Source organism: Salvelinus sp. IW2-2015, unplaced genomic scaffold (assembly GCF_002910315.2).
Source record: "Salvelinus sp. IW2-2015 unplaced genomic scaffold, ASM291031v2 Un_scaffold16323, whole genome shotgun sequence".
Lineage (NCBI taxonomy): Eukaryota > Metazoa > Chordata > Actinopteri > Salmoniformes > Salmonidae > Salvelinus > Salvelinus sp. IW2-2015.
The window spans coordinates 699,637-708,219 of NW_019957534.1; the positions used below are offsets into that span (position 1 = coordinate 699,637).

Consider the following 8,583-nt stretch of genomic DNA (forward strand, 5'->3'; position numbering starts at 1 on the left):
TTCTTCTGTGAATCTGTTATCCCACAATCATACAAAGATGTTATTAGTTCATTATTATTATGTTCCCCCATATGTTTGTAGTTGGGATGGACTGTAATGCCCTGCTTCCAGTTGGTAATGGTCTGTGTGTAGCATTGATATTTGAATAATTGAATAACTGGTGCTATAATTTAATAACCAGTGCTATAATTTAATACCCTGAGGTATAATTGAATAACCAGTGCTATAATTTAATACCKTGASGTATAATTGAATAACCAGTGCTATAATTTAATACCCTGAGGTATAATTTAATAACATGTGCTATAAAAAAAATGGACTACATGAAACATTCCATTTTAAACAATTCATTCTTTTTGTTCTATTTAACCCAAACATCATATCGGGAGGTTATTGATTTTAAATTACATACAGAATATAGTTACTTCTATATTCATTCTGTTGTTGGAACAGGTTTCACCTCTCTGCAAATCTGTGATGGCCCTCTCATTGCTAACCACTTGGGTCAACAGGTACAAATACTAAACTACACAAGCACATAAGGGATTACTATCTTAATTACATTAATGGTTTAATTTAACTTTTTACTGAGACCTACAATTTGAGATGCCTGCTATGCCAATCTACTATTATGTAACAAACCCTGTGGAAATGATTCACTTATCGTAGGAATTGTTCTTTTTTTCTCCATGTTTCTTCTCAGGGATTCAGTGGTGACTGGCTACAATACACAAACAATACACCTTTACCACCAAGACAACTGGAACCAGGAGAAAGAAATGAACAGGGGGGCATCACAGTCGGTCCACCATTGTAAGTTGCAACCTGACAGAAACAAGCAATACTTTTTCATAGTGTAAAGGTTTTCTTCCAGGGGTGAAGGAGAGGACCAAAGTGCAGCGCGGCTAGTGTTAAACATGTTTAATGAAGAACAAGTGAACACTACAAACAACTTACAAAAATAACAAACGTGCAAAACCGATACAGACCTATCTGGTGCAGAACACAAACACAGAGACAGGTAACAAACACCCACAAACTCCCAACACAAAACAAGCCTCCTATATATGAGTCTCAATCAGAGACAACGACTACCATCTGCCTCTGATTGAGAACCCACACTAGGCTGACATAGAAACAGACAAACTAGACACACAACATAGAATTCCCACCCAGCTCACGTCCTGACCAACTAAACACATACAAAACAAGAGAAAACAGGTCAGGAACGTGACACATAGATATCAATTACAGTTTGTTTTCTACAGTTTAAAGGAATGTAATTCCCAGAGTTACTAACTGATCCTATATACAGTGTCTGGCTTGTGCTTTTTTGTTTCACTGATTATTTCAGAAATCAAGTGTGAATACATTTGCAGTATGTTAAATTAGTAGGCAATTTCAAAGAGTTGACCTTTGCTGACAGTTTTGTAAATTACCATTATAAAAGCTAKATTTTAAATAATGTGATGAGTTAGATAATGTTGAATGATGAATTGGTTTGCTATCTTATTCTATGTTTTATGGGTTACAGTACACACTGTGTTCTCCTGTACAGGTATCAGAGAGTACTGTACGCTGTAGAGTCATAGTCTCCTGGATGGACTGGGTCAGACTGGCTGCTGCTCGACAGTCTTACCTACATACATTTAAAATAGATTTGAAACATCAATATCAATTATTAAGTATTTTTGTAAAACTATGCATTCAAAGAAACTTCAAATATTAAATATTTTGAAATGAACTAATGTGAACTAAATAACCCTGTACATAACTGCAACCAACGCAGTTTCCCAGAACCAGATTAAGCCTAGTAATAAAAATCATTAGAAGATCTCTATTGAAAATGCTTTTAAATCCAGGACAAATCTTAATCTGGTTCCCTCAATGTTCAGGTTGGAAATGCACTTACACAATATACTGAGYAGTACGATAATAACCCTGCTTCTGGTCATCTTGTTGAGTAGCTATTACACTATGCCAATGTCATCTGACAATAACATGAAGTGTGTCATATGTAAATAAAAATCAAAGACTGACCTGATAGGCTGGTGATGGCACTCAGTGSTTCCTGTAACATTGTAATGGTCTTGTTTTGTACGTTCAACTTGTTAAACAATGCTGTTCTGTATCCATGCTATTTAAACCAACTGATCATCTTTTGATGTCCGGTTTCCCAGACAGATTCAGCCTAGTCTTGCATTTAAAAGTATTTTCATWGGAGAATAGTCCTTGAACACGATTCTTACTGTACAATCTTGCATAATCTGTATCTGGGAAACCTGCCTGTAGAGTTTAAATGAAGCCATAAATTGCCTAATTAGAGCTGTTATGTCATTATGCAGCYTTCTTTGTATTGTTTGTTATCAATCTAAATATTGTTGATAAGAAGGAGTAGGCCTAATTCCATGTTAGTTCATCCAGTATGAGGAAAAAACACATGTGGCTTTTTAAGACAATGTGAATGATTTACTCAGCTACGACTTTGAGGTATCATACAATTTAATGGGATGATATGCAAAAAAGTATTTGGAGTTACTAAGTATTGTACTTTGATAGGAATTGATACATTTTGTTTAATTACAGACTTCTTCAATGAACAGAAATATGTGGCTGAGAACTAAGAATGTCTTAAACCTCGCTAATTCTAAAAAAGTTAAAAACAATGGCGGGGAAATGATAATGAAAGTGCACTGATTGTCACGGCCATTTAAAGGAGTGGACCAAGGCACAGAATTTTGAGCGTACATACTTGTTTATTTAACGATGTCGCCAACAAAACAATTAACAACCAACCGACACGTGAAGCCAACGTAGTGCTCACAGGCAACTAAACATGGACAACTACCCACCAAACCAACATGGAAAATGGCAACCGAAATAGGTTCCCCAATCAGAGACAACGATAAACAGCTGTCTCTGATTGGGAACCCATTCAGGCCACCATAAACCTACATACCCATAGACAATACAAAATCCCCATAGATAACCAAAAAACCCTAGACAGGACAAAACTAAACAAACCACCCTTGTCACACCCTGACCAAACCAAATAATAAAGAAAGCAAATATAACTAAAGTCAGGGCGTGACACTGATAATGAGATCAACATAACAAAAACTGCAAAAATGTAAATGTAAGAATAATTTGTTAGAAACGTTCACAGAAGACAGAACCCAATATCAGGATTATCCACATATGAACACGTTTCCATGTTTTATTGTACACTGGTGCTATACATTGAACAGGAAAGTTCACAGATAAAAAGTACAGTAGAAGCAAAAATATTAGGAACCTCTACGGACTGACAATTCAACAAAACTGGTAATATGAAGCCGGGACATTATAAAGGTACAAAAACAACTTACTTTGTGTAGGCAAATGTAAATGCTGCTTTCATGTGCTAAAACACATCAGGCATTTACAGTATCTAGATAAATGGTTAGGAAACAAATACATATGCTATTAATATTTTCTTTTAAGGTTTCATTTAGTCTTAAAGTGAATTTCCAAGTTCCAGACATTTCAGTGTTCTTTTCCATTTTTGCTGTTCTGCTGTGTTACCTTTTCATGTGAAAGATAAAACACAACATTTATTGTAATAAWTWWWWWWTTTGAGAGATTAATGACTTAACTAGACCCACTACTCAGTACCGTAGTTGAAACAATTTCACTCCCAGTCTGAACACCTGACATCAGAGTACACACTCTCCTGTGGTGTCTCTCTCTTCTTTCTTCCTCTTCTAGTTTTCCTCTCAGAGAAACTCAATGCAGCATAGTTCAACGTATCCGCATCTTCATCCTGTGAATAATCATATGTTTTTGCCATACTGGTAACATAAAGCATATATGTGATGGCATAAACTCACTGCGTCATAACTGAGATTTGTTAGAACAATTACACCTACATCATCTCGTTGCTGTTGGCTTTTTTTGTACTCTGAATGGGATATTCAATACTTAATAATAAAAAGTACAAAAGTAACAGCCAAATCAATGGGCAGCAAAGTTATACAAACACATTTATTTACCTGGTTATTTAACTGTTCCACTGTTGAGCTGCCATGTCCTATATGCTGAGAGGCACCTACTTTTTCCATGAGAGAAAACAAGCAACAAGCATAACGATGACAGGGTACTCCCAGAGAKGCAAGACATTTGGCTACAGATATCCGAAAATGTATTTGTGCCAATCTACAATTTGCAATTCTAAACAGCTCACCATAACAATGTTCACAAATTGGCCTTGTATTTCTGGTGCAGACAAGGATACCGATCACAATCAGACTTAAAGCCAACGTTGCTCCCAGAGCGATAATGACAGGCTCTGCTGCTTTTTCTAAACCAAAAAGAATTTGCATGTTCAATAAACTAGCTTATTACAATATTATAAGTAACTGAAGTGGTATGATGATCAACACAGTACACAGTATATTCCCTATACAGTATACCGGCAGTATTCGAGAAATCAGATTTTCTTTCCTCACTTTTTTACAATTTCATTTGAGAAAAAAACTTCCTTCATCTTTGCATATACACTACCGTTCAAAAGTTTGTGGTCATGTAATCGAACCCACAAACGCTGATGCTCCAGATACTCAACTAGTCTAAAGAAGGCCAGTTTTATTGCTTCTTTAATCAAGACAACAGTTTTCAGCTGTGCTAACATAATTGCAAAAGGGTTTTCTAATGATCAATTAGCCTTTTAAAATAATAAACTTGGATTAGCTAACACAACGTGCCGTTGGAACACAGGAGTGATGGTTGCTGATAATGGGCATCTGTATGCCTATGTAGATATTCTATAAAAAATCTTCCGTTTCCAGCTACAATAGTCATTTACAACATTAACAATGTCRACACTGTATTTCTGATCAATTTGATGTTATTTTAATMGACAAAAAATMTGCTTTTCTTTWAAAAKKAYGYKKWTTRCKAMMMYKCCCKAAKRTTTMYAKSGMWYMMMWWWWMGSKWWYYATTTTTTTTTTTTATCCCTTTAAACTACACTGAGTGTACCAAACATTAGGAACACCTTCCTAATATTGAGTTGCACTCCCCTTTTGCCATCAGAACAGCCTCAATTTGTCGGGCATGGACTCTACAAGGTGTCGAAAGCTTTCCACAGGGATGCTGGCCCATGATCAATCAATCAATCAATCAATCAAATGTATTTATAAAGCCCTTTTTACATCAGCCGATGTCACAAAGTGCTGTACAGAAACCCAGCCTAAAACCCCAAACAGCAAGCAATGCAGATGTAGAAGCATGATGACTCCAATGCTTGTGTCAAGTTGGCTGGATGTCCTTTGGGTGGTGGACCATTCTTGATACACAAGGGAAACTGTTGAGCATGATAATCCCAGCAGCATTGCAGTTCTTGACACAAAATGGTGCGCATGGCACCTATTACCATACCCCCTTCAAAGGCACATAAATCTTTTGTCTTGCGCATTCACTTTCTGAATGGCACACYTGAACAATCAATGTCTCAATTGTCTCAAGGCTTAAAAATCATTATTTAATCTGTCTCCTCCCCTTCTTCTACACTGATTGGAAGTGGATTTAACAAGTGACATCAATCAATAGCCTATGTCATGGAAAGAGCAGGTGTTCTTAATGTTTTGTATACTCAGTATAAAGTGTTGCACAGTAGACAAGTTATTACACATCCACTGTATATCACCTTCATTATTTGTAAATAATATTCATCACCTACCAATGTGTAATTTTGTTCCATTGCCAAACAGGATCTCCCCACATTTGGCCACAGCACAGTAGTAAGTCCCAGCATCAGAGAGACTGAGGTTGTTCTTGGAGAGGCTGTAGACACAGCTCTGTGTAGGAGAGGGAGTCTCAGGGCTCTTCTCACACTCATCACTCCTGTTCCCAGGGGTGTAAATGACTCCTGGATGGGATTCTTCTGATCCYGCTCTGAACCAYTACACACTGTGTTCTCCTGTACAGGTCTCAGAGAGTACTGTACACTGCAGAGTCACAGAGTCTCCTGGATGGACTAGGTCAGACTCTGGCTGCCGCTCCAGAGTTATCTTGGTAAACCTCTTTCCACTGTCACCTACATTGTGCATTTTGTTGGATGAAGGACATTCTCAAGTTTAAATGAAGCATGATCTGTAGCATTAATAGCACATKTTTGAGACAGTGTGCATTTAGAACAATGTACCAAGATTAACTTTATAATATCCACTGAGGACTATACTGTACACTGATAATAATATACTGATGAACAATAAAATTAACAATTCAAACTAAATTACCATTTGTAGCCAAAAAGGTTCCATTTCTATAATCCATTTGATACTTTGTTCCCAATGCACAGTAGTAGGTTGCCTCATCTGATGTGCTGATATTGCTGATAATGAGATGAGATTCGTCTTCGGCTTTGTCCACTTTAAAACGTAGGTTATTAAACTTTCCAGAAAGAACAGGTTTGGAAGAATCAGTAATAGCTGCCACAACGTGGGGCATTTGACCAATAGTTTGCTTGTACCAGTWGAGGACTTGAAAATTTTTGTTATCAGCGAATGGGCATGATAGAGATATGGAGTCTCCGAGCTGAACAGTGGTCAGCGGAACTGGCTGATTAACTTCTTCATTTTGAATCAGGTCTGCAATAGATTTGAAAGAAGTTTTGCAGATGTATTAACTTAGCCAATTCAGACATCAATTTGTAGAATAATTACCAAAGTGGTCAGAGCTATCTGGAAATGGGCTTGGACAAAGCCTAATCAATGTTCTTAAAACCATGGAAAACATACTGATATGGTGATATTTTCTCTCATAGCTGTCAAAACTACATTGACGTAACTACAGTATTCCATCCTCTTTCTGCACTACTGCACTACTTTCCAATAGTCGAAGATGTAGGTTACACATTCAGTTAAAAAAAAATATGCAGTTCAGTAAGAAAATTGGTTATGCATGCACTTACAAAGTTGAATGAGAAGTACCAAAATAAAGCTGGTTCTGATCATCTTGCTAAGTTGCTATTGTTGTGACGACAATTATCCTTCTTTCGCCTAAACATGAAACATGTAATGACTGATGTGACAAAAGGAGAAGAACTATTCATTTTGCTTGGTGCCATGTAAGAATGACCTGATTGGTTGTTCAACATTTCCTGTAGATGGTTTTCCACCAACAAGGGTCTGGACATGGTATRACTTTAAAATACACCTTTAACTATAGTGTGATTTGTTGGCCTTATGTATTGATCATTGATGCCATTGCCGTATGTTGATTTTGAACCAGTCCATTGATTTTGAATCTGTCACAGCCCACTGCGCACAGACGTCAGTTCAACGTCTAGTTTTGATTTTAATTTGGTTGAGTTGTCAACTAACATGGGAAAATCAACCAAAAATGTCTCCGTCTTATTGGATTAAGGTTATTCAAAGTTGGGTGAATAAAAGCTAGGGGGACCTCAGCCCCGCAAAAATAGTAGAATAAACCAGCTGCAATTTTGAAATTTGGTTGTAGATCATTCAGCAGTTTTTCTCTTGTTATGTCAGTCGCTGACAGTCACTCAATTAGCATGTCAGCTAAAAATATTTTGATTGGTAGTTAGTCTAGCCATCTATCTAAACTTGTAGTAATCATGGCCGAATACCGATCGAGCAAGCAGGGCACGTGCCGAGGGCCCTGACCTCCGGGGTGGGCCCCATTGTTTATGTTAGTCATTCTCACTCAGATATCATATTAACATGGYAAAAGTAATGGCGAAACGTGTAAAATTACAGTAAATTAGCTTTAAAGATGCACAAATCCCTCTCCACCCCATGGCAAAATGGATAGAATTAAGAAAATAGCAACATGAGTAGAATTTCATGAAAAGTATTATAAAATAGGGGGGTGGGGGGCAACCAAATCTTGAACAGGGCCCCTAAAGGGTTGGAGCCGGCCCTGAGAACACTACAGAGATCGTCCTTGAACGAAGAACATTTCCATTTCCATTGATGGAAGAACATTTTTCTGATCTCTTAGAACCTCATTTGTTTAAACTTGGTGCAGATTTTAGATCCCCTGACAAAGGAGCCCCTCATACAGAATGTACCAAGTGGGGTGWTTCACTGCGGCGTCACAAAGCATTGCAAATAGCACATGATTTGCTTTGACAAAGAGCCCTCGTCACTCTTTTTGGAGAAATGCCTACCACACATCTCAGCTGGTTTTGCTGGATTGCATAAATTCAGAGTTCAGGTCAAAAATGATGTAAAATGTAGGCCTAAGCCAATGAAGACATTGACATCCGGCGCCGACAGAGATGGCCGCCTCGCTTTGCGTTCTTAGGAAACTATGCAGTATTTTGTTTTTTTATGTATTATTTCTGACATTGTTACCCCAGGAAATSTTAAGTTTTATTACATACAGCCGGGAGGAACTATTGGATATAAGAGCAACGTCAACTTACCAACAGTACGACCAGGAATATGACTTTCCAGAAGCGGATCCTCTGTTTGGTCCACCACCCAGGACAATGGATCGGATCCCAGCCGGCGACGTTGTTTTCTGCGCCATCTGCCGCAGAAGGGGCAGATGGCGCACTCTTCTGGTCAGGCTCCGCA

At 37.8% G+C, this 8,583-nt stretch overlaps 1 pseudogene; it reads right to left on the reverse strand.

Moving 5' to 3' along the window:
- Positions 1-3,659: 3,659 nt before the first annotated feature.
- On the reverse strand, positions 3,660-7,683 carry LOC112080408 (signal-regulatory protein beta-2-like; annotated as a pseudogene).
- Positions 7,684-8,583: the final 900 nt, after the last annotated feature.